A 27,755-nucleotide genomic window follows, 5' to 3' on the forward strand; every position below is an offset into this window, starting at 1 on the left:
CTTGATGATCTTAAGGGCATTAGTCCCACTCTATGCCAACACAAAATAAAATTGGAGAAAGACGCTAAACCGGTTGTTGATCATCAACGACGGTTAAATCCTAAGATGAAAGAAGTGGTAAGGAAAGAAATACTAAAGCTTCTAGAGGCAGGTATAATTTATCCCGTTGTTGATGGTCAGTGGGTAAGTCCTGTCCATTGTGTCCCTAAGAAGGGAGGTATTACTGTTGTCCCTAATGATAAAGATGAATTGATCCCACAAAGAATTATTACAGGTTATAGAATGGTAATTGATTTCCGCAAATTAAATAAAGCTACTAAAAAGGATCATTACCCTTTACCTTCTATTGATCAAATGCTAGAAAGGTTATTCTGGTTTCTCTCAAATACCTGTGTCAAAAGACGATCGAGAAAAGACCACTTTTACTTGCCCTTTCGGTACCTTTGCTTATAGACGTATGCCTTCTGGTTTATGTAATGCACCTGCTACCTTTCAAAGATGCATGATGGCTATATTCTCTGATTTTTGTGAAAGGATTGTTGAAGTTTTCATGGATGATTTCTCCGTATATGGAACTTCTTTTGATGACTGCATGAGCAACCTTGATCGAGTTTTATAGAGATGTGAAGAAACTAACCTTGTCTTGAATTGGGAGAAGTGCCACTTTATGGTTAATGAAGGTATAGTCTTGGGGCATAAATTTTCTGAAAGAGGTATTGAAGTTGATAAAGCTAAAGTTGATGCTATTGAAAAGATGCCGTGTCCCAAGGAAATTAAAGGTATAAGAATTTTCCTTGGTCATGCCGGTTTTTATAGGAGGTTCATTAAGGACTTCTCTAAAATCTCCAGGCCTCGGACTAATCTCTTACAAAAAGATATTCCTTTTGTCTTTGATGATGATTGTGTAGAAGCATTTGAAATACTTAAGAAAGCACTGATTTCTGCACCTATTTTTCAACCTCCTGGTTGGAATTTACCCTTTGAAATTATGTGTGATGCTAGTGATTATGCTGTAGGTGTTGTTCTAGGACAAAGAGTTGATAAGAAATTAAATGTTATCCAATATGCTAATAAAACTCTAGACAATGCCCAGAGAAATTATGCTACTACTGAAGAAGAAATTTTAGCAGTTGTATTGCTTGTGATAAGTTCAGACCTTATATTGTTGATTCTAAAGTAACTGTTCACACTGATCATGCTGCTATTAAATACCTTATGGAAAAGAAAGATGCTAAACATAGACTTATTAGATGGGTTCTCTTGCTACAGAATTTGATTTGCATATTATCGATAGAAAGGGAGCTGAGAACCCCGTTGCAGACAACTTGTCTAAGTTAGAGAATGTTCTTGATGACCCACTACCTATTGATGATAGCTTTCCTGATGAACAATTTGCAATCATAAATGCTATCGTACTGCTCCATGGTATGCTGATTATGCTAATTACATTGTTGCTAAATTTATACCACCTAGTTTCACATACCAGCAAAAGAAAAAGTTTTTCTATGATTTAAGACATTACTTCTGGGATGGCCGACACCTTTATAAAGAAGGTGTAGATGGTGTTATTAGACGTTGTGTACCTGAGCATGAACAGGAACAGATCCTACGCAAGTGTCACTCTCAGGCTTATAGAGGACACCACACTGGAGATAGAACTGCACATAAGGTATTGCAATCCGGTTTTTATTGGCCTACTCTCTTTAAAGATGCCCGTAAGTTTGTCTTGTCTTGTGATGAATGTCAAAGAATTGGTAATATTAGTAGACGTCAAGAAATGCCTATGAATTATTCACTTGTTATTGAACCATTTGATGTTTGGGGCTTTGATTATATGGGACCGTTTCCTTCCTCTAATGGGTATACACATATTTTAGTTGCTGTTGATTACGTTACTAAGTGGGTAGAAGCTATTCCAACTAGTAGTGCTGATCATAACACCTCTATTAAGATGCTTAAAGAAGTTATTTTTCCGAGGTTTGGAGTCCCTAGATATTTAATGACTGATGGTGGTTCACATTTTATTCATGGTGCCTTTCGTAAAATGCATGCTAAGTATGATGTTAATCATAGAATTGCATCTCCGTATCACCCGCAGTCTGGTGGTCAAGTACAATTGAGTAATAGAGAGCTCAAATTAATTTTGCGAAAGACTGTTAATAGATCTAGAAAGAACTGGTCCAAGAAACTTGATGATGCATTATGGGCCTATAGAACTGCATGCAAAAATCCTATGGGTATGTCTCCGTATAAAATGGTTTATGGAAAAGCATGTCACTTACCTCTTGAACTAGAACATAAAGCATATTGGGCCATTAAAGAGCTCAATTATGACTTCAAACTTGCCGGTGAGAAGAGGCTATTTGACATTAGCTCACTTGATGAATGGAGAACCCAGGCCTATGAGAATGCCAAACTGTTTAAAGAAAAAGTTAAAAGATGGCATGACAAAAAGATACAAAAGCGTGAGTTTAATGTAGGTGATTATGTGTTGCTATTCAACTCTCGTTTAAGTTTTTTGCAGGAAAACTTCTCTCTAAATGGGAAGGTCCTGACGTTATCGAGGAGGTCTATCGTTCTGGTGCCATAAAAATCAACAACTTCGAAGGCACAAATCCAAAGGTGGTGAACGGCCAAAGAATCAAACATTATATATCAGGTAATCCTATAAATGTTGAAACTAATGTTATTGAAACCGTAAACCCGGAGGAATACATAAGGGACACTTTCCAGAATGTTTTAGACTCCGAAAAGGAATAGGTATGTGGTACGGTAAGTAAATTGACTCCAAAACAGTTCTAATGGTAATTTTTCTCCGTTTTGGAATATTTAAGAAAGTAGGAAAATAAGAAGTAGTCCGGGAAGAACAAGAGGCGTCCACGAGGGTGGAGGGCGAGCCCCCTGCCTCGTGGGCACCTCGAGTGCCCTCCGGACTCTGTTTTCTTGCACGGTACTTCTTTTGGTCGGTAAAAATTCATTATATAATCTCCCGAAGGTTTTGACCACCGTACCACGCAAATATCCTCTGTTTTTGTTTCGAGCTGTTTCTATACCAGGTTTAGAGCAAGATGTCTTCTCAAGCTTCAGTCGGGGAGAGCCGGGTGTCTAATCCGACACCGGGACCAAGAGCAAAAAGTGATGCTGACCACTTTGGGCCATCAACGGAAGAAGAGATGGAGGCCGACTTGAAAAGGATAGATGCCATGGAGGAGGATCAAGAAGTTACTTCCCGTTTCCGAGCCGAATTCACGATGGGGGAACTATAGAACTCGACTATTCCAAACTCGGTCATCCCCTCCAATGTTAAATTTCTCTCTTATGAAAATATGAAAAAGAGTGTTACTTGTTCTCCTGCAGCTATGCAACATCCATGGGTGAAAGGAGCTTTAGCCGTCACGGGTAAGCTTCGTAAGGAAATAATGGACCTCAAGCAACAAGTCAATAAGCTCGAGGAAGAGAATCGTATCCTGAGGGGCATCATCGCCAAGAATATCACATCACCACCTCCAAAGAAAGAGGCATAAACGCATGGGTATGGGCACTCCCCTTGGCAACTGCCAAGCTTGGGGGAGGTGTCCCGGTATCGTATCACCATCACACTCCTATCTTTACCTTTTTCTTAGTTCGATCCTTTTGGTAATATCTTGATCTTGTAGAATAAAAGCATTAGTATGATTTAGTTTTGAGTTTTGCTTTATGATCCTTCCATGTAATCGAGTCCGTGAGCTATATATACTAAATATTAGTGTTGAGTCAAGGGCTTGATTATCTTGCTATGATCTTGAGGGAATAAAAATAAAAGAAAAGAAAAAGAATAAAAAGAACTAAAGAGATAATATTGATCTTATGGAGAGTAATGACTTCACATCTAAAGAGTATGATGAATAAAAGTTGTTGAGAGTTGACAAACATAGTTTTGCTCATCGTTGCAATTAATAGGAAGTAATTAAGAAAGAGAGGTTTTCACATATAAATATACTATCTTGGACATCTTTTATGATTGTGAGCACTCATTAAAATATGACATGCTAAAGAGTTGATGTTGGACAAGCAAGACAACGTAATGGGTTATGTTTTCTTATATCTGAAATAAAGTATATTGTCATGGATCATCCAACATGTTGAGCTTGCCTTTCCCCCTCATGCTAGCCAAATTCTTTGCACCAAGTAGAGATACTACTTGTGCTTCTGAATACCCTTAAAAACCAGTTTTTCCATGAGTGTCCACCATATCTACCTATGGATTGAGTAAGATCCTTCAAGTAAGTTGTCATGTTGCATGCAATAAATTTTTTCTCTAAATATGTATGATTTATTAGTGTGGAGAAAATAAACTTTATACGATCTTGTGATATGGAAGCAATAAAAGCGACGGACTGCATAATAAAGGTCCATATCACAAGTGGCAATAAAAAGTGACGTTCTTTTGCATTAAGATTTCATGCATCCAACCATAAAAGCACATGACAACCTCTGCTTCCCTCTGCGAAGGGCCTCTCTTTTACTTTTGTCATTTACCTTATGCAAGAGTCATGGTGATCTTCACCTTTCCTTTTTACATTTTATCCTTTGTCAAGCACCTTGTGTTGGAAAGATCCTGACATATATATCCAATTGGATGTAAGTTGGCATGAATTATTATTGTTGACATTACCCTTGAGGTAAAAGGTTGGGAGGCAACACTATAAGCCCCTATCTTTCTCTGTGTCCAATTAAAACTCCATACCCATAAGTATTGCGTGAGTGTTAGCAATTGTGAAAGACTAAATGATAGTTGAGTATGTGGACTTGCTGAAAAGCTCTTATGTTGACTCTTTCCGATGTTATGATAAATTGCAATTGCTTCAATGACCGAGATCATAGTTTGTTAGTTCTCAATGAAGTTTCTGATTCATACTTGACATTGTGAATAGATTATTACTTGAGCATAAGAATCATATGACAATATCTATGTATGTTGTTATAAGAATGATCATGATGCCCTCATGTCCGTATTTTATTTTATCGACCCCTCTATCTCTAAACATGTGCACATATTTATCGTTATCGGCTTCCGCTTGAGGACAAGCGAGGTCTAAGCTTGGGGGAGTTGATACGTCCATTTTGCATCATGCTTTTATATCAATATTTATTGCATTATGGGTTGTTATTACACATTATGTCACAATACTTATGCCTATTCTCCCTTATTTTACAAGGTTTACATGAAGAGGGAGAATGCCGACAACTGGAATTCTGGGCTGGAAAAGGAGCAAATATTATAGACCTATTCTGCACAGCTCCAAAAGTCCTGAAACTTCACGGAGGCACGTTTTGGAATTAATAAAAAATACTGGCGAAAGAATCCACCAGAGGGGGCCCACACCCTGGCCACGAGGGTGGGGGCGCGCCTTACCCCCTCTAGTCCTGCCTCGTGGGCCCCCTGGCAGGCCTCCGGTGCCCATCTTCTGCTATATGAAGTCTTTTACCCTGGAAAAAATCATAAGCAAGCTTTCGGGAAGAAACTCCGCCACCACGAGGCGGAACCTTGGCGGAACCAAACTAGGGCTCCGGCGGAGCTGTTCTGCCGGGGAAACTTCCCTCCGGGAGGGGGAAATCATCGCCATCGTCATCACCAATGATCCTCTCATCGGGGGGGGGGGTCAATCTCCATCAACATCTTCACCAGCACCATCTCCTCTCAAACCCTAGTTCATCTCTTGTATCCAATCTTTGTCCCAAAGCCTCAGATTGGTACCTGTGGGTTGCTAGTAGTGTTGATTACTCCTTGTAGTTGATGCTAGTTGGTTTATTTGGTGGAAGATCATATGTTTAGATCCTTTATGCATATTAATTCCCCTCTGATTATGAACATGAATATGATTTGTGAGTAGTTACGTTTGTTCCTGAGGACATGGGAGAAGTCTTGCTATAAGTAGTCATGTGAATTTGGTATTCATTCGATATTTTGATGAGATGTATGTTGTCTCTCCTCTAGTGGTGTTATGTGAACGTCGACTACATGACACTTCACCACTATTTTGTCCTAGAGGAAGGCATTGGGAAGTAATAAGTAGATGATGGGTTGCTAGAGTGACAGAAGCTTAAACCCTAGTTTATGAGTTGCTTCATAAGGGGCTGATTTGGATCCATATATTTCATGCTATGGTTAGGTTTACCTTAATACTTCTTTTGTAGTTGCGGATGCATGCAATAGGAGTTAATCATAAGTGGGATGCTTGCCCAAGAAAGGGCAGCACCCAAGCACCGGTCCACCCACATACCAAATTATCAAAGTAACGAACGCGAGTCTTATGAGCGTGATGAAAACTAGCTTGACGATAATTCCCATGTGTCCTCGGGAGCGTTTTCCTTCATATAAGAGTTTGTCCAGGCTTGTCCTTTGCTACAAAAAGGATTGGGCCATCTTGCTGCACCTGATTTACTATTTTTACTCGTTACCCGTTACAAATTACCTTATCACAAAACTATCTGTTACCGATAATTTCAGTGCTTGCAGAGAATACCTTACTGAAAACCGCTTATCATTTCCTTCTGTTCCTCGTTGGGTTCGACACTCTTACTTATCGAAAGGACTATGATAGATCCCCTATACTTGTGGGTCATCAGGCTCCGGTGACCGAATGCCGGTGGAAGAAGGAGACCGTGATGACGGCTCCGGTGACCGAACGGAGGAGGGAGCTGTTGCAAAGTCCGGCGAGGTATATATATTAATTAAGCCTGTGCTGACTAGCTAATTGATGCATTAATTGTTTTGGTATGTACATATATTAACTCTTCTTTCTTCTTTTATAGCCCTCCATCGAGCCAAACTTCGGTAACGAGACGAGGCCCGAAGAAAAGGTTGCGCCTGGATGAAAGGTTCACAATCACAACAATCTCGGACGATGGCCAACCGATTGAACCCAGGCGGACCAAGGAAGCATTTTCTTCTCAGTGCGGGGCTATTGTTAGGGACATGATCCCGATCAGCATCCAGTTATGGAATAAGCCTAAGAACGAAGACCCTCAAGTTCCTTATGTCTAGGATAGACAGAAAGATGATGTTTGGACCTTGCTGAAGGAAAATTTCACCCTACCGCCAGAGGAGGATCCAAAGAAGCCAGTTATAGAGCCATTGGTCAAGGCGTGTGCTCTTAAGAAGATGGCAGATCTATTTAGGAGGTGGAAGAATGCGTTGAAATCAACGTTTGTCGACAAAGGGAAGACTCCAGAATTCACCGGCCGATTTGAGAAGATAAGAGATCACTGGCCTGCATTTGTGGCCTACAAGAAATCGGACAAGAGTAAGAAGATGTCAGAGACAAACAAGATAAATGCTGCAAAGAAGCTGTATCACCATCGCACGGGGTCAGGTGGCTACCTCAAAGCCCGGCCATTGTGGGACAAAGCTGAGAATGACCTGATTGCTAAAGGGGTCCACCCAGAGACATTGAACTGGCCAGACCGTTCAAGGACTTGGTTCTTCGGGGTTGGGGGAACTTTGGACCCTGAAACAGGGAAGTGCGTTTGGACGGACGAGCAACTTGCAATACCCGTCAAGAAGCTTCAGAAGTGTATCGCCGCAGCGCAGCAAGGGACGTTCATTCCTGACAGAGAGAATGACGAGCTGACCGAGGCCCTCGGGAAGCCCGAGCACCTTGGACGAACATGAGGCACGCCAGGCTCTGTTGCGTGGAAGGTTGGGTTTCCCGGCGCAGGCGGTTACAGAACCCGGGAGAGGAAGAGGAAACAGGAGCTGAGCTCAATGCAGAAGCTCAATACAAGAGTACAAAAGCTAGAGGAACAAGTTGAGAGCCAGCGAGCTGCCGGAGCTACCCCAGAAGCTACCCTGCCATCTCAGTGGAGAAGCAGCATGGCTTCCACCGAGCTCATTCAGCCGCCTGACTTCACGGCTCGTAGCTACCCTGTGGATGTTATCACGGAGGCTCAACATTGCTAGCTTATGATGAAATGGCAGAACCTCAAAGTCAAGGCGGCTATCAGCTCTATTGCGCCTCCTCAACCCGACGGAACTTTTCACTGCCGTACGATTCCACATGGCTATGCTGTTGTGACGGTGGATGAAGTAATGGAGGGTTTTGAGGAGCTCGAACTTGACCACCCTACAGGTGAAGGGGAGACTCAGCTGAGTTATGCTCTGAGGACTACATGTCTATGGCGGAAGGAGTACATCGATTCCGAACTGGATGCCTCCGCCTCCTCCTCCTCCTACTCCGGCGAGTGATCAGGGCACTCCGCCTCCTTCTTTGGTTGTTCCGGTGCATGAGGCCACTCCGCCTCCTCCGGTGCGTCCGAGCAGTCCGCCTCCTCCTGCGCCTCGTCATCAACGGCGGAAGACAGACGCCGCCGCTCCGGCTGCTCCGGCGCGTCGGAGTACTCTGCCTCCTTCTCCGCCTCGTAAGCAACAATGGAAGAGAGATGCCGCCGCTCCGGCGGCTAGCAGTACAGCCAGAGGCGAGAGGCAATACAGATACGGTTCATCTCTCAAGACTCTGGAAAAGTTACCATACGAGAGGACCATGGAGGAAAGAGAGGAGATTTGTCAAGCCCAAGTGAGGGACTTTTTTTCAAAGAAACTTCCACCTCCGAAGGAGACGATAGATCCGGTGAAATCGAAGCGCACTATCGATGCCCTGAAGCGACCACCACCGCCTTCGCCAGACGACAACTATGTCCGCGCTCTTAAAAAGACATATGAAGATGCGCGGCGGTCGGGAACTACTTCCAGTGATAAAACGTTAGAAGAACGAAGAAGTAGGAAAAAATTCCCTAGCTCGGCAAACAGGTGAACCAATCGTGCCCCCCGCTCAAGGTTTCTAGCGATATCATCGCCAATCTGCCGGGGATGGTGCCCGGTACCAATCCTGCTGATTACCTGGGCGATGATGTACATTTTGAAACAATGGAGGTGGACGAATTCAGATACCAGTACGGGAAGCCTCTCGTCAAAGATGGAAGTCCTACTCTAACAACGATGATGCGAAGATTCCATGAATGGTACATGGAAACCTGCAGCAAGTCTGGCAAGGATGCTTTGACGATGAGAATTAAAGAGGAAGCACGAATTCGTTGGATTGGATCTGATTACTGTTGATTTTGACGACTTTTTCCAGTTGTACAATCAAAAGGCCCTCGACAAATCACTCGTGACTTGCTACCGTCTGTAAGTACTACTTCTGTAATTAAGTCTCTATACATAGCTCAGCTCTTTCATTGCATGTATATATAATTATTCTCACTATATTATGCAGATTGAAAATAGCATTATTGCATCAACATGACGTCAGCATAACATCATCAGTCAACAAAGGTGTTGACTGGGTCAAACTGACATGTGGGGCCCGCATGTCATTGACTGATTAACTAACTAACAGTTAATTAGGTTAATTAATCACAATTAATTAAGTTAATTAATTAAATAATTAAATATTATTATTATTATTTTATTTTTTAATCTCCTTTTTTTAAACGTTCCAGGGGCCTGGGCCCCGAATGGCAGTGGCCTACGGGCGCTGGGCGCTAGCGGTTACGGGCTACGGGCGCTAGCGGCGCCCGACCAGGCGAGGGCCGAGCGACGCAGATAGGCACCGACGTCGGGCGACGACCGGGGCCGCGGCGAGGCCGACCGAGTGGCGGACTGCAGTAGAGGACGGCGGGGGTCGCGCGAGCGGGCGGTGGAGGCGGCTGCGGCCGGAGACGGCGTAGCAGCGGCGTGGTCGCGAGCCCGCCGGCACGATGGCAACAGGCGGGCCGCGGGCAGCTGCGGCGCTCGGGACGACGGTGGGGCGCAGCGCAGGGTGGAAGCGGTCAGGGGCGGCGGTGCGCGCCGCGGGCGGGCGTGCACGGGAAGACCAGGCGAGGCGGGGACGAAGCGGCAGCTGCGGCAGAGGCAGCGGCGGCACGGCAAGGTGTGGGACGCGTGCGTGCGGATGGCCGCGGCGAGCGGAGAGAGGGGGAGCAACGGCAGCGGGTGGCGTGGTCTGCGTGCGCCAAAGGCGCAGTGGGGGCCGCGGCGACGCGGTTGTGCACGGGCGGGCGCGAGCGCGGGCTCGGCCACAGGGGCTAACGGAGGAGAAGGGAGAGGGGGAAGCTCACGGGGGTTCGTAGGGCACGGGCAGTGGTGCTCGGGGTGGAGGACGGGGACGAGGTCGACGACATAGGGGACGGCGGGGCAGCTCCAGCGAGGTGTCGAGGAGGAGGACGGCGAGGTGGCGTTCCGTGCGGCGTCAAGGTGGCGGGGATCGTCGACGGGGTCGGGGCGACATGGGGTTCGTTCCCCCGATCCCGATCTGGATCGGGGAGGGGGAGAGAGACGTGGGGGGAGGAGTGCGGGGTGGTTGGGTTAGGGTTTTGGGTGTAGGGGGATAAGGGAGTGAGGGTGGCGGCCTGGGCCAGTTGGGCCGGCCTGGCTAGCAGCTGGGCCGGTTGGCCCAGTGGGGGGGTTCCTTTCTTTTCCTTTTGTTTTCTGTTTTGTCTTTTCCTTTCTTTTTATTTATTTTTACTTTACTGTCTTATTTTAGTTTCACATTTATATTAGTTTCATAAATTATAAAAGTAGTCCCAAATTTAGTATATGTAATAATGCCACATTCCGAACATTTTAGTTTTAATGTTTGAAAACTTTTTTATGTTTGTTAATAATTAAATTTTGAATTTGAATCATTTCGATCTAACGCGAGATTAGCAACAGTAACGGAGGTGACGTGGCATCATTAGCATAGGTTCACTGTAGCATAATTATTCGGGCGTTACAATCGTCGAATGCAAAAAAGGACAAATCTATGACATTGGGTTCATTAACCCAAATGTCATACATGAATGCACGGTTAAACACAATGTCACAGAAACCGAGGACACCTTGCTACAATCGTTGCTCAAAAATCAAAACAAAGATAAAATACTCTTTCCTTACAGCTTCAAGTGAGTGTTACTGTCTTGTGCATATTCGGTTTCCCTTATTAATCAAGGTTATAGTAATGTAATTGATGAGTTATGCATGCGTGCGCAGCTACCACTTTATTCTCCTAGAGGAGTAGTAACCGTTTTAGACTCGAGACGAAAAGAACCCGAGGACTATGCGGACATGACTCAAATGCTCCAAAAGTAAGTTCAATCGATCATTATCGCACCATATTGGCAACTTTGTTCATTTCCTGATATTTAGTATAGTAATTATTTTCTTTGTGTGGCAGGGTTTGGAAAGAGTTCACCGTAATTACTCCGGGACTGCCGACCGAGCTGCGATTTACACACCTGAAAGTAAGTACTACTACCTAGTTCCGCGCATCTCCCATTGATTCTAACTAGTTTCATCAATACCATTTAGCATGCTTGCTTATTAGTTTGCTTGACCTCTATTTCTCGTAAAGTGCTTGTGGCAGGAAGCCGGGAATGATTTCGGTGGATACTATGTTTGCGAGTTCATCTACAACGCAACGGCCTCTAATAAGCGGGGCTACTCTGAAAAACAATAAGAAGTGCGTAAGGAAAAATATTCACAATTTTATTTTATTACCATCATTTGTGTTGAGTTTCATTCGTACACATGTATTGACCGTCTTCTTCAATTTAGATCTGGCAGATGTGGGATGAACTCCTACCATAAGATCGCATACGAGGAATTCAAGAAGAATTGGCGGGATTCTTTCTTGACCACGTCATCAATCCAGCCGGAGAATACCATGTGGAAATTGACTTTAGATGTTAGGGATTGTAAGAGATCTTATATTGTATATATGTAGCTAGTAGCGTCGGATAGATATACAAAAACTTGTTGTTCGACCAATCTCTCGGAGAAGGAGAGGTCGATCACTTCTCTCTGTATATGTTCATGACGATCTTGTGTACTTAATGGTTCCTTCATTTGCTTACTAGCTAGCGTGTCGAGTTCTCTCTATACGTATAGTACCTAGCGTCGACCAAGCACGGAGATAAGAGAGGTCACTTCTCTCCATTAGCTAGCTAACACAATATATGAAACCCCTAAATTAACCCTCCAAAACCCCCAACCCCCCCCCCCCCCCCTCCCCCTTTAAAAAAACCCAGCTCCTGAATTGCTGACGCGTGGATGCTTTTTGACCCTCCTGCCTGGGCGCCCCGCAGCGGCCACGTGGAGCACCTTCTGTCCCGGTTCGTAAGCGAACCGGGACTAAAGGTTTTGGGCTTTAGTCCCGACCCTTTAGTCCCGGTTCCAGAACCGGGACGAATGGGCCTGTGGAACCGGGACAAATGTGCCTTTTTCTACTAGTGGTTAATGATACGCACCAACATGGCGTTGTCGCCCGTCTGGATTTATATGTGCCTATAATGCATTGGGGGGCCTGAATGTATTTCTGATGTGTCAATTGGCTGATATAAGTATAAAAATATGCATCTAGGTCCTAAATGTGGATAAGTGGTTCACCATGGGGAAGACTAGTATGGAAGGTGCAGATTAAGCAAAAGCCAAAACGGCTCGACGTTTTTGCACAATACCGCCCGTTTTCATCTCATAATGTTGCAGTCAGTGCATTCTCAGAAAAAAAATATCTCCTTCCTCTAGTACGTTCTTCCCTGAGATCTGTCCGTGCGAGCCAAGCTGCCGGCACTTCGGGCATCCTAGAGCTCCAGCGCTGCTATCTCTGATGTCAACAAGTTCATCCTTGTTGCCACCACCTTGATCTTCGGCTGTCAAAAGTCCCACTTCCACCATCAGATTGGCCAACTTCGGTCCCCTCGCCCTGGTCGCGCCCATCGAGTCCGGCTGCCGCAACCTCTCCGACGGCCACAAGAAAATGCCTCCGGCAATCTCCTGCACTTTTGGCACTATGCAACGAAGTCAGGTAACTTCTTTCTGTCATTCTGTGCAAGAAAAATGCCACGTCTTTCAATCAGGCATCTTTCACATCCTATCTTTTGTGTATACAATTTTTAATGTCTTCTATGTTAGATGTCTTTGTGGATCTGTAAGCAAGCAGTATTCTTTTCTGTGCATTTGGTCGAGGGACATCTGGATCTGTACTGGATGTTTTCTTAGGCAGAAAACGCTATGATGCTATCGTTGTCTAGTACAATCTTATGGCAAGTCTTTAAATTTGCAAAACACTATGATGCTATTCATTTTTCTATACACATTTTAAAATTTTTTCAAATACAAGATTAACATTTTCTGAATAAATTGTCAACGTTTTTTCTATACATTTTGGACCTTTTGAAATACTTGATTAACATTTCAAATACAAGATTAACACTTTCTGAATACATGGTCAAAAAATTATATACACATTTAACATTTTCAAATGCTTGATTAATTTTTTAAATACTTTTTCAACATTTTTTTCAAATGCTTAATTAACATCTTTTAAAAATATGATCAATTGTTTTCATACATATTGTATTTTTTGTATGCAGTTTCCGTATACATGAGAAACATTTTCCCTATTTTTTTAAATACTTGGTTAACATTTTTTAAGTGCTATTGTAAAGTGTATTGTAATTAATTTACTTAGAATATTTGAAATTATAAGAAAAGTAAAACAAAAACAAAAAGTGTGAACAAAAGAAAAAAAACGAGGTTGTGCTCCTGCGAGCTGGGCCGGGCGGTATGTCCCTCCCTCAGGCGAGGCTAGGATCCAACTTGCGGCGTGCGAGGTGTAGCCATGCCTCTCGTCTTTTTCTTCATGCTTCAGGGGATGCTAGGTATGGGCTTCGGTCTGGTCCTGTCCATATAGACAGTTTGTAGCGTTGGTCGACAGAACGACTGAAAGGATCGATATAGTTGACTAGGAGGGGGGGTGGATAGGCAACTAACAATTTTTAGCTTTTCTTTACCAATTTAAACTTTGCATCGAAGTAGGTTGTCTAGATATGCAACTAGGTGAGCAACCTATATGATGCAACAACAACAAGCGCACAAGCAAGAAAGGGATACAACACAATATAAGTGTGCACAAGTAAAGGTAAGAAATAACCAAGAGTGGAGCCGGTGAAGACAAGGATGTGTTACCGAAGTTCCTTCCTTTTGAGGGGAAGTACGTCTTCGTTAGAGTGTGGAGGCACAATGCTCCCCAAGAAGCCACTAGGGCCACCGTATTCTCCTCACACCCTCACACAATGCGAGATGCCGTGATTCCATTATTGGTGCCCTTGAAGGCGGAGACCGAACCTTTACAAACAAGGTTGGGGCAATCTCCACAACTTAATTGGAGGCTCCCAACAACACCACGAAGCTTCACCACAATGGACTATGGCTCCGCCGTGACCTCAACCGTCTAGGGTGCTCACACACCCAAGAGTAACAAGATCCGCTAGGGATTAGTGGGGGGAATCAAATTTCTCTTGGTGGAAGTGTAGATCGGGGCCTTCTCAACCAATCCCGAGCAAATCAACAAGTTTGATTGGCTAGGGAGAGAGATCGGGCGAAAATGGAGCTTGGAGCAACAATGGAGCTTTTGGGGAAGAGGTATGTCAACTTTGGGGAAGAAGACCCCCTTTTAGTGGCGGGAGCAATCCAACCGTTACCCCCCACTTCAGCCCCGCAGAGAGCGGTACTACCGCTTGGCCAGCGGTACTACCGCTCCCCCTCGCGGTACTGCCGCTGGGCCCAGAGCGGTACTACCGCGGTGGTCAGGGCGGTACTACCGCACACGAGCGGTACTACCGCCCCCACTACCGCGGCTAGTACCGTAAAACCCGACACGGAAAAAGACCCCTCGAATCGAGGCGGTACTAGCACGAAGCCGCAGCGGTACTACGGCTGGGGGCTACAGCGGTACTGCCGCTTGTAGCACCCAAGCGGTACTACCGCTCCGGCCCGCGGTACTACCGCTGGGACCAGAGAGGGCACACTGAGAGAGGGGAACAAGCTCATCAACAAAGCGGAAAGGCTCGGAGGGTGTGCAAAGGAAGTGTACGTGATGATTCCACCCTGGCCTTTCCAAAGCGGACCTCCTCTTGATAGTACGGTGATCCCTACGAAACTAGTCCACCAAACTAATTCGAAAGTACTACACCGTCTTCGCTTCAAACTCCGAGGGGAGGGAATCGTCTCGTGCCAAAGGATGAATCTCTGAAAAACTCAATGCACACGATTAGTCCGCAAAAGCATTGTCATCAATCACCAAAACATCTAAGGGATACAAATACCCTTACAACGACTCTCTGGGCCTTTGAGGGACTATGGTAGTCTTGCATCTTAGGTTATATACGAGCTCACGATTGCACACCACATCACATAGTGTCGAGGAAAATTCAAAGAGCAAACCATAATGACCTGGCCCATGTTCCTGGCATATAACAAAAATATACAATGTGTATGAAAAATATAGACATATGTCGAAGAAAAACAAAATAAACAAAGAAAATAAGTGAAAACCAAATAAAAGAAAGAAAGAAATACCTCTGAAATGAAGAAAAACCGAAACTCAAATAAAACCGTCAAAACTCATGAGAAACGAAGAAAAATTAAGTAAAACCAAAGAAAAGCAAAGAAACCTAAGAAAGAAAAAAAAAGAAAAAAAGGGAAAATGATAAAAGCGGAGAAATGAATAAAAGAAAAAGAAATAAAATCGATGAAAACTAAGAAATAAACAAAGAAAAATGAAGAAAAGCAAAGAACCAGTGAAAACCAAGAAAGAAACAAAGAATATAAAAAATATAAATAAAAAATAAAAACCGTGAAAGAAACAAAGAAAATTGGTGAAAAAACAAACAAAAATGAAAAACTACTGAAGAAACACAGAAAACCAAAAAGAAAAAATAGCGAACGGGCGAAGCCAACCCAGGTAGTTTTTATTTTCATTTTTGAGAATTAACCTAGGCAGCTAGCGCGAGCGAGTGAACAACATAGGAAAGGGACGACTCGATACTGTAGCGCAGACAGAAAGTTCAGGTAGGACGATTAGGTCTTCTGAAAAAGAAAAGAAAAAGTTGTGACGATTAGGTAGTCTCGCGTGAAGCGAATATAGTTCTCGCATCCTGGACCATGGATTCTCATATTCGGTCAGCTCATGGAATGGGCTTGAAGTCCACACTTCTGGTCTGACTTTGCATTTTTAGACCTAAGGGCACACGAGCTTGGTCTTTTACTTTCAGAGGCCATTTGGATCTTGGATAAATTTCCATTAGTTTCAAGAAGAGTTGTCTAGATTCTTGGCCAATTCCTATTTGGCGTTTATAGTGCCACTTATAGGGCAATCGGTACATGGCGCACACGTCTTCTACGTGATGGACCAGCACATGCGGCGGTACGCGTTTTGCTTTTTGCGAATGTCCCCGGCCATTTTTGGATCTTTCGATGTTTGTTTGGACGGTTTTTTTTATTTTTCATTTCATGTTTTTGCTATTTTTTGTGAACTTTTTCAAATGCGCGAATCATGATTATTTTAATGCGTTAACTTTGCTCAAACCGTGAACTATTTTTCAAATCCTCTTTTTTTTGAATCCGTGAACATTTTTTGAGTTTGTGATTTTCTTTTGAATTCGCAAACTATTTTAAAATTTAGAAACTTTTCTCAAATTCATGGACAATTATTTTTGAATTTCCTGATTGTTTTGAATGTCTCAAAAAGTCAACGGTCTATGGTTGAACGGTCAACTAGTCGACCAGGTAAACCACGAACCAAGGGTCGCGTGTGACATGCCATGTGAGCTGATCGCCTTGCGTTGCTGGGCTAGACCAAGCGAGCAGCCGCGTGAGTGCTGTTTCACTAGGAGTGGGATGTCAGCATGGTCTTGGGGGAGATACGGACATATGGGAGCTCGAATGGGAGGAGCTAGAGGCGCCATCTGATGGAGGAGGAGGCGGATCTTGAATGCCCGCATGCCGCAAGGGGAGGCAGGGCCGTAGGGGTGCTCTACTGGACGCAGATCGACAACAAACGAGGGGGGGCAGGGGGAGCACCGGCGACTCGCTATGATCAGTTAAAGATGTTATCATGCACACCATCACAACATAAGTTAATCATGTTAACACGGTCTCATTGATCTGTATGTGGCTTTGTACGCATCCTCGCATTTGGGAGTGTAATCGTCCTACTTGTAGTCGTATGATCTTCCCCTACAGTAAATTCCCAAGATTTTTGAAGAATTCCAGTGAAAACACACTTCCGCTTCGGTAGACCCTCTCCAACACAAGGACGACTAATATTGTCCCATACCCCTTCATAACGGAGGGCACGATGGGCAAAACTTAAAAAGAGGCCGCCCGCCCGCTGTCCCAATCGCAACGTCTACGTATTTGTATACGCGCCTTGTTTTTTTTTTGGCCGGGTCGCCCCGCCAGCGCGCCCACCCCCACGCCCCCACGTCCTACGCTGATTACGCGCCCGCCAGCGCGCCCACCCCGCTATGTACGCGCGGATAGGCATGCATGCATGCATGGCGCGGTTACGGGCCCCGCTGCCGCCTGCCGCGCTGCACCCCCGCTGCCGCCTGCTTCCGCCTCGCCCGCCGCGCCGGCCTGCGGCGCCCGCTTCCGCCTCGCGTCGGCCGCCCCTGCTTCCGCCTCGGCATGCGCCGCTGCTTAGCTCCCGCGTCGCGTCGCGTCGGCCGCCCCCGCTGAGGCACTGCCGCCTGCCCCCCGCTGCCCGCTGCCGCCTCACTTGCCCCGCGTGCCCCGATGCCTCCTGCCCCCCGCTGCCAGCTGCCGCCTCGCCTGCCCCGCGTGCCCCGACGCCTATCGGGGGCGCGCCCGTCCAACGCCCCCGACGAGTGCTCCCATGAAGCCACCCCCGACCCGCGCTCGTCTCACAGAAAACGCCCCGACCCCGCCTCTCCTCTTAGAAACCGTCCCCGACCCCGCCTCTCCTCTCTCCGGCGCAATGCCTCGTGGACGCGGATGCTTCGGCCGGCGTTGGTTCGGCTGGGGAGGCGGCAGTGGAGGCGCAGGGAGCAGTCGCCGGGCGGGAGGCGGCGGTGGACGCGTCGGCGGCGGTGGTGGACGCGGCGCCGCGCCGGGCGGTCTGTGGCCCTCTAGCCTCACCGGGCCGTAGACTATCGATATCTACCAGCACGACATCCCAGTGTCGCCGTCGTGTCGCCTAGCACACGGCTGGCACATGACGAGCACCGGCTATGCCACGCCTGGGCCGGCACAACCCGGTCCATGGAACCCCGAAGGTCGCCTTAACTTTTGGCAAGGCCGCGACTTCGACACCGTGGTCACCTTCTACAAGTCTCGGGGCATCCGCGCGGACGCTCCAAACGCGCCCCTCGCGCCCCCGCCGTCCCGGTCGTGCAGGCCCGTGCCGGTCGGCGCGCTCGCGGAGGCGCCCCGGCTAATCCCGCCGCCGTGCCCGCTGCTCCATCAGGCGTCGCTGAGTTTCAGATCCCGCCGGAACTGGCGGCGATGCAAGAGGAGGGCGACCCGTTGGAGTGGCGGGGTTTGATCCGCGCGATCCGGAACTCCGCGTCGGAGACCGGTTGGATGCCGCCGGCGGATATTGTTGACCCGAGGGACCCGGCAGACGAGCCGGGATACTGGCAGGCGATCAGGGACTCGACCGATACACTAGCGCAGGAGTCGGCTACCGCGGAGGAATTTTTCGGATTCTTAGGCAGTTCCGATGACTCAGACGGCGGCGAAGACGGCGGTGAAGACGGCGGCCAGTCCGTAGTGGTTGATCTTCTGAGTAGCGAGGAGGAGTAGTTAGATTTGTTTTAGTGTTAATCTTTTTTCATGTAAAATTTCGGTCGAATGTAAAATATCCTAATATGAACGAAATTATGTTGCTTCAATGAGTAATGGAATGGTTGTATAATAAACAGGTCTTCGAATAGTAGACGCCCGGTGATAAGTTGAGCTCTCACGGAACCAATAAAAAGCCCCACACCACTGACATGTAAGATCCGGACTGCCATAATACGAACGGCCCCTCTGAACAGCTGCATCAACAGCAATAGATTTACTAAACCAATAATATGAAGCACCAGACGCAGCAGTAGCCTCTTCAGCACTGGGAACAAAATTTTCTGCAAATACAAAAATTTCAGCAGCGGGAACAAAATTATCTGAAAATACAAAAAACTGCTACAACCAAAATCAAAAGAAATAAAAACATAGTCCAAACAACCCCAGCGTATCGAAAGCACGCACCACCGACGACAGCGCACACACATGCATGTGCCATGCACGCAAACGCATGCATACACCACGGGGTGCACCTAACAGGACCAAGCGCACGTGCATGCGCCATGCACGCAAACGCGAGGGTACGCCACAGGGTGCACCTAACACGATCACTGCACTGCACGCAACCTCAGCAGGAAAAGATGAAGTAAACACATGAAAAATTTTATGTTATTAATGGGATATTTTGATTTTGTAAAAATATGAAGTAAACACATGAAAGTAAAAAGATGAAGTAAACACATGAAATACCGGCAAAAAATTTAAGTTACTTATAAAAATGCCCAACCACCGATGCTGAGCCATAGTAGCTTACAGAACATACCCATATCAAGCCCGAAGGCGACTCGGATGGCTGATTGGGCCCACTAAAGGGCCCAGCATCGGGGTGCAACCGGGCAGTGGTGAGTAATAGCAGAGGAGTTCGAAAGAGGGGGCGGAGGCAACTATTTAAGTCGCTCCTCGCGCCCCTCCGCTTCCGAGGTGGGACTAAAATCGCGCTGCAATGCGTCCCTCAGTGCACGCGGCCGCCGCAGGGCTCATGAGGGCGTTTTCTGCGCTGTCACTGGCCGGCCCAGTTCGGCCCATAGAGGCAGGGCGCCACTCGCCCCCTCCCACGGCCCACGGCCGACGCCCTCCTCCCCTCGCCCGCGCGGGGCAACACTCGGTGTTTAGTCCCACCTCGGAAGTGGGGGCGAGTGAGGAGCGGCTTAAATAGCCGGGCGTGCAGTAGCTGTTGAACGCCTTTGAATTGTCACTGCCCTGTTGGACCCACATGCTAGTCCGTGTGTTGCCGTCCCGAGTCACGGTCGGGCAATTTTTTTTTGTGTGTGGGCGCTGAATAGGCAGTACACGTTGCGGGAGACGTGTTGGAGGCGTGCATGGGGGCGGGGAGATAGAGAAGGATGCAGACGTTGCGGGAGACGTGTTGGAGGCGTGCATGGGGGCGGGGAGATCGAGGAAGATGCGGTCGGGCGGCTTAGAGTCGCTGGGCGTGGGGAGCGAGGCTGATCCGGTCGGTGCGTGGTGGCGGGATCCGAGGGAGGCGCTGGTTGGGCAGCTGGGATCCGAGGGAGGCGCTGGTTGGCTGGGATGAGGTAGGTGCGATTCGGTGGGTGCGATTTTCTGTGCATGCGCGGGTTTGTGGCGACATGTATGTGAAAAACATGCATGAGAGAATAATAACATGGCAAAAACATGGCATGAGACAATAACACGGCCGGGTGCGTTTTTTCACCAGGTCGGTCAGCCCAGGTAGTATAACACATACAATGGCATCATCATCAAGAAACGACAGCAAACAAATTAAACGGAATTTTGAAACTACAGACTATTTCACATAGGACAGTACAAAATACAAATTTATTACATACATATTTTGAGAAAACAGAAAGAAATCACTTATCAAGTTTTGTGGCACGCACTTGCGAATAAAAAACAGCATAGGTTATTCAGACAAGACTCGGGCAACCGCTTTTATTCTCTGTGAAAAAAGTTTGGAATAATTAATGTGGAACAAACACATGAAATACCGACACATGCAAGATATGGACGGTGCTGGTTGCACTAGGGGTGCGTGATCGCATGCATGAAATGAAACAATTTTTTGCGAGGGTGTGTGCATGCCCAATGTAGGCCCTCACGCAAGATATGAACGAAATCGGACACTGAGCGCACGTCGCGTCACGTTCGGGCAGTGTTTTACAGTATTTTCACCGGAAAAACCGTAGAAAATGCATCAGACGTCAGAAAATAATGAAAATTGTCGTGCATGCTCCCGATGGTGCCTGGAGTACGTGGAAAAAGTTGGGGGTCGTTCGGTGTAGGCGAAAATAAAACGTCTTTGAGAGTAGCCCGACCGGTACACCCAAACAGAGCTCGTTGCACAAGGTGTACGTGATCGCATGCATGCAATTGCACGAAAGTGTGCAGATATGTGGGCACTGCCGACGTAGGGCCCCACACAAGGTTGAAACGAAAACTGACACAAAATGAACGTTGCGTCACGTCCGGCCAGTGTTTCTGGCCATTTTCACCCGGAAAATCCTAGGAAATGCATCGAGCATCGGAAAAATATGAAATTGGCATGGGTGCTGTCGAGGGTGATGCCAACGTGTGGAAAATGTTCGGGCAGTGTTTTAATGTATTTTCGCCCAAAAAAACCCTAAAAATGCATCGGACGTCAAAAAATAATGAAAATTGTCGTGCGTGCTCCCGATGGTGCCTGGAGTACGTGGAAAAATTGGGGGTCCTTCGGTCTAGATGAAAAAAAAACGTCTTTGAGAGTAGCGCGACCGGCACACCGAAACGGTGCTGGTTACACTAGGGGCGCGTGATTGCATGCATGAAATTAAATAATTTTTTGCGAGGGTGTGTGCATGCCCAATGTAGGTCCCCACGCAAGATATGAACGAAATCGGACACCGAACGCACGTCGCGTCACGTTCGGGTAGTGTTTTAGGGTATTTTCGCCCAAAATACCCTAGAAAAAGCATCGGACGTCAAAAAATAACGAAAATTGTCGTGCGTGCTCCCAATGATGCCTGGAGTACGTGAAAAAGTTTGGGGTCGTTCGGTCGAGATTAAAAAAACGTCTTTGAGAGTAGCCCGACCGGCACACCGAAACGGTGCTGGTTGCACTACGGGAGCGTGATCGCATGCATGAAATGAAACCATTTTTTGTGAGGGTGTGTGCATGCCCAATGTAGGCCACCACGCAAAATATGAACGAAATCGGAGACCGAACGCACGTCGCGTCACGTCCGGCCAGTGTTTTAGGGCATTTTCACCGGAAAAATCCTACGAAATGCATCAAGCGGCGGAAAAATATGCAAACTGGCGTGGGTGCTGTCGACGGTGATGCCAACGTGTGGAAATAGTTGCGTGCCATTTGGCGGAGTAAAAAAAGTAGTTGGGTACCCCGCTCCGGTAGACCGAAACGAACCTCGTTGCACTAGGGGTACGTGATCCCTTGCATGCAATTGCACGAAAGTGGGCATACATGTGGGCATGGCTGACGTAGGGCCCGACGCAAGGTTGGAACGAAAACGGACACAAAACGAACGTTGCGTCATGTCCGGCCAGTGTTTTAGGGCATTTTCACCTGAAAAAATCATAGGAAATGCATCGAGCGCTGTAAAATATGCGAACTGGCGTGGGTGCTGTCGACAGTGATGCCAAAGTGTGGAAAAAAGGTTCGTGCCATTTGGCGGAGTCAAAAAAAAGTAGTTGGGAACCCCCCTCCGGTAGACCGAAACGGGGCTCGTTGCACAAAGTCCACGTGATCGCATGCATGCAATTGCACGAAAGTGTGCGTACATGTGGGCATGGCTGACGTAGGGCCCCACGCAAGGTTGGAACTAAAACGGAGACAAAACGAACATTGTGTCACGTCCGAGCAGTGTTTTAGGGGTTTTTCACCATGAAAATCCTAGGAAATGTATCGTGCGTCGGAAAAATATGAAAATTGGCATGGGTGCTGTTGAGGGTGATGCCAACGTGTGGAAAAAGTATCATGCCATTTGGCGGAGTAAAAAAAAGTAGTTGGGAACCCCCTCTCGAAGAGCGAAACGAAGCTCGTTGCACTAGGGGTACACGATCGCATGCATGCAATTGCATCAAAGTGGGCAGACATGTGGGCACGGCTGAAGTGGGGACCCACGCAAGGTTTGAACGGAAACAGACACAAAACGCGCGTTGCGTCACGTCCAGCCAGTGCTTTAGGGCATTTTTCTTGGAAAAATCCTAGGAAATGCACCGAGCGCCGGAAAAATATGCAAACTGCCGTGGGTGCTGTCGACAGCGATGCCAACGTTGTGGAAAAAGTCTCGTGCCATTTGGCGGAGTAAAAAAATGTAGTGTGGAACCCCCGTCCGGTAGACAGAAACTAACCTCGTTGCACTAGGGTTACGTGATCGCATGCATGCAATTGCATCAAAGTGGGCAGACATGTGGGCACAGCTGACGTGGAGACCCACACAAGGTTGGAACGAAAACGGACACAAAACGAATGTTGCGTCACGTCCGGCCCGTGTTTCAGGGCATTTTCACCGGGAAAATCCTAGGAAATGCATCGAGCGTCGGAAAAATATGCGAAATGGCGTGGGTGCTGTAAACGGTGATGCCAACGTGTGAAAAAAGTTGCGTGCCATTTGGCGGACTAAAAAAAACATAGTGGCCTCGCGTCTTTTGTCTGACGTAAAAAAATACACGAATTAATAAAAAAATAGAAAACATATTTAATAATATGATGTAACGTTACATAACTGCCCGGGCACTGCCCAGACAGTGCAGTGCACCGCCCGGGCAGGTAAGTAACGTTACATCACATTGTTAAATATGACCATGCATGGGTTAACTGACGCGGCTATTTAAGCCGGTCGCGGCGTTCTTCCGCGGCCGAGGTGGGACTAAAATGCATGGCGCCGGCCGCCCGCCCGCGAGGCACGCCGCCACTCGCCCCCTCCCCCGGCTCACGCCCACTTACCTCCCCGCGCGCCGCTGAACTCAGTGTTTAGTCCCACCTCGGAAGCGGGGGCCGTCGAGGACCGGCTTAAATACCTGCCTCCGCCCCCTCCACCGAGCTCCTCTCTACTTAGTACCCGCAGCACCGTTGGACCCCGTGTCTGGGCCCATTAGTGGGCTGAATCGGCCGCCCTAGTCGCCTTCGGGCTAGATTTGGGCAGGTTCTGCCTGCTACTATGGGCCCGGCAGAGGTATTTGGGCATTTTTTTTCGAACTTGCTATTTTGGACAGAAGCAGCGGTCGGCCGCATACATTTCATAACAGTACAAAGGGAAACACAGTACAAAATAGCAGCGTCCGGCCGCATTTTATCACAGTACAAGAAATATAAATCAGGTGTACAAATCATCATTAAAAATAAACAAAATTTCGAAACTGCATATATAAACAGTACAAATCATCACGTAACTGTACAAATCAAGTTTTCTGGCACACATGTGCGAATAAAAATAGCATAGGTTATTTAGACATGACTCGTGCGACCACTTTTATTCTTCTAACCAATCAAGCTGCTTCTCTACGCCCGATTCCTGAACAAAATATAAAAAAATTGGGTGAGAAAATATAGTCGGTGGAATCAAATTGGCAACAAAACAAAACAAAAAGGTAGCCACTCACTTCTCATTCAGACTACATGTAGCCTTGTTATGACCTGGGAGACTACACAGACTGCACAAAGGACCACTTTTCTTCTCTGTAAAATCTTTTGGCCTACCATTCTTTGTAACGTCCGGGCCACCCTTCGACCGCCCCTTAGGTGCACCCTTCATCGAAACTTTCTGAGGATCACCAATACCAGGCTCAACTTGTTGTGCCTGACTTGCCTCCTTCTTAAGCATAGCATACCTTCTACTTCCTATAAGTTCCTCCTCTGAAATCTTTTTCTACGCTATTATGTTGTCCAGACACTTCATCAACTCGTCGAACAAGAAGGGATCATTTGCTGCAACATGAGCAGCTTCTGCAGTTTTAATGGTTATTGCACTATACTGTTCTCTCTCCAATGGCCCTGACCAACCCCATCCAAACATATCACTCTTCCGCCGCACCGGCAACCCATCTCTCGCATGTTTGGAAAACCGATGCAGGACACAACACTTTGGTATTTCAGTTAAGTTCAGATGATGGAGAACAAAAAGAATGTGTTTGCATGGCAGCCCTTTCCGAACCATCCTAAGACAACTGCATGTAATAGTTTCTTCTGAGTTACCTGGTTCATAAACAACATTGTACCTGAACTTGTGGTTATCCTTCCATGTCACCATGAATGTCTGACGCCCAATTCCCACGAGCGTCTCAAATATCTCCAGCTGACCCATCTTATGCAAATCATCTTGCGGGATGTAGAAATTAGCAGGTGTGAATACTTTGGCGGCATGCTCCTCAAGGGCCTTATATTCAGTAACTGACGGTGGTTCCTTCTGGAATGCCTCGCAGTCATCGTACGCCTCGTTCTCACGCAGGCGAACTATACAGTTCTCATAATGCACCACCAAATCAACAATTGTCATACCGTAGTCCAGGTGAAGGTGAAGGCAGGAGTTGAGGCTTTCACTCCTCTGGTTACTTCGCATACCAAGGAAAAAACCATCGGAAAGATATGAAGCTGCCCAAAGTCTCCTCTTCGTGTACATCCTGTCAAGCCACTCTTCAGTTCTATCCGTCTTCCACTTATCATAGAAAGCTTTCCATCTCTACTCAAAGTTCGCTTGAGAGGTGGCATAGTACAGGAGCGATCTGAACTCATCCAGTGACTTGTAATGCAGGTGCCTCTGCATATTTTTCTCGATATGCCAGGAGCAAAGACGATGGAAAACATCTGAAAGGACAGTTCGAATAGCCCGGATCATTGCAGCGTCACCGTCTGTGATTATTGACTTTGGCTTCACCTGACAGTTTGCCTTCATAAATGTCTGCAGCAGCCACATGTATGTCCCTTCCGTCTCGTCAGCAATGATGGCACAACCAAACACTGTGGTGCAACGGTGGTTGTTAACTCCGACAAAGGGGACGAATGGCATACCATATCTGTTCATCTTATACGTGCTATCAAACACGACCACATCTCCGTAGTCCTGATAGTCCCTCCGCGACTGTGCATCGCACCAGAACATACTCTTCAGTCACCCTTCCTTGTCACGCACATACTCAAAAAAAACTCAGGGTCCTTCTCCTTCCTGCTCCTCATAATTCCAACTGCCGTCTCTGCATCACCCTTTGCAACGAGCTTCATTTTTTCTCTGCAACAAAGATTGTAAATGTCCCTCCTGATAAGCCCGCACTTATCGTATGAACCGTATCTGCTGATGAAGTTGTCCATTATAATATGCTTTCTTATCCCGGCCGCTTCCATCGCCAATATCTCGGCCCTCTGGCCATCTCCAATCCGTCTGTGTGACCACAAAAAACAAACCTCGTCGGGCGGAGCCATCGCGTGGTTGTGATCATCCACGAATGATGCGACGAACCAAACGCCACGTTCTCTGTCCAGCTTCACCACCATATGTGCACCGCCGTCACAACGGTCTCCGGTCTAAGCCTGCGCTTGCGGCCCTCCATGGTTATGAACTTGCTCTGCCTTCTCCCTGCCCTGGAGCAAAGAAACCGCCGGTACCGTATCATTCCCGAAGCACCTCGTTTCACCTTCTGTTTCTTGATGCTAAACCCGGCGTGATTGTTGTAGAATATGTATGCATCCCCTTGCGACTGAAAGGTCATAGCCATGACCTTCCAATGTGTCTCAAGCATCTTCTGCTGCCTTTGAGCCTCCTCAATATTGATCTCTCCCTCATCGTGATCAACGCTAGGACCATCTAACTCCTCCTACAACATTCATTTGAAAATATATATGTCAATTACTATCATTTAAATCATAGTATTGATCGATGTACAACATCTATCAACTAACCTGGCTCAAGTTATCTGCAAATGATTCCTGCCAACTATGTTGCACATTGTCAACATCCACATCTTCCTGCAAATTTGTACACAAAGATATATAGTTAGCCATGCCATACTTTGCAAATTCAAAAATAAAATCAAAATATACGCCACTTACGTTTTCACTATTTGCGCCATGTTCATTATTATGAAAATCATCCGGAGGTAAGATATCATATGACGAGACGGAATCATTGTCGCTGCTATCATCATCTTCGTTCAAATTTTCGTTATCAGTCTTAGTCACCTTATCAGTATCATTCTCGTCCCTCCCGAATGCGGATTCTTTCTCCATGTCAACACGCCTAACCCACAGAACTGCAAAACATTTGAAGTGTTGATTACAACAAGGACAAAAACTCATGTTGGTTTGCAAAAAAAGAGAAAGACGTGTAATCCATGAACCCAGCAGCTACCATGAATTTTTTCTTAATGCAATGGTTCAAACAACACTTTTTAGTGTTGTGTGAAACAACTAGTTGAGGTTGCCCAGCGGTGTGTGCATATTGTGTGATGTCGTCATGAAAAAAATATAGCGTTCTTTAAATTAAGCCTGCCCTCCACTTACATCCTAGATTCGCCACTTAACTAGCCCTAACTTCCATCCATCATGCTCGCTAGGTTTAGATGACAAACCTTGCCCCGTGGTGTAGGCGTCGCCGGCGTTCGACGACGGTAGCTGTCCCCGCCTTGAATCTAGCAACCGGCGACGTGCACGACGAGCCACCGGCCGGATGTTTGGCAGGATCCGTGACGGGGGGTGGGGAGAGTGGTGCGGAGGCGGCGTGGCACGTCGGGCCCTTCACGTCCGGGCGGTGGATGATGACAGTGAGATGCGGCGACGCACGCCGTTGGGACGGCGACGGTGGCGTCGGACAGGGTCGGACGGCGGCGTCGGACGGGGTCGGAGGGCGGCGATCCGCGGCGGCGGCGATCGGATGGGGCGGGCGAGTAGACGGGGTGGGCAGGCGAGTAGATCGTGCTGGCAGTTTGTTTGTGTTTTTTTTTGCATGCACGCGGTCTACGTACGCTATCCACAACTGTATAATACGAGGTGGGCATACCCTTCTTTCGTATGACCATTCTGCCCTTCTACGTTTTGTTGGGGGGGGGGGGGGGGGGTTCCTACCGAAGCAAGCCCCAACACAAAATCGTAACCATATTAGACAACTGTTGGAAGCAT

Source organism: Triticum aestivum, chromosome 7D, assembly GCF_018294505.1.
Source record: "Triticum aestivum cultivar Chinese Spring chromosome 7D, IWGSC CS RefSeq v2.1, whole genome shotgun sequence".
NCBI classification, from domain to species: Eukaryota; Viridiplantae; Streptophyta; class Magnoliopsida; order Poales; family Poaceae; genus Triticum; species Triticum aestivum.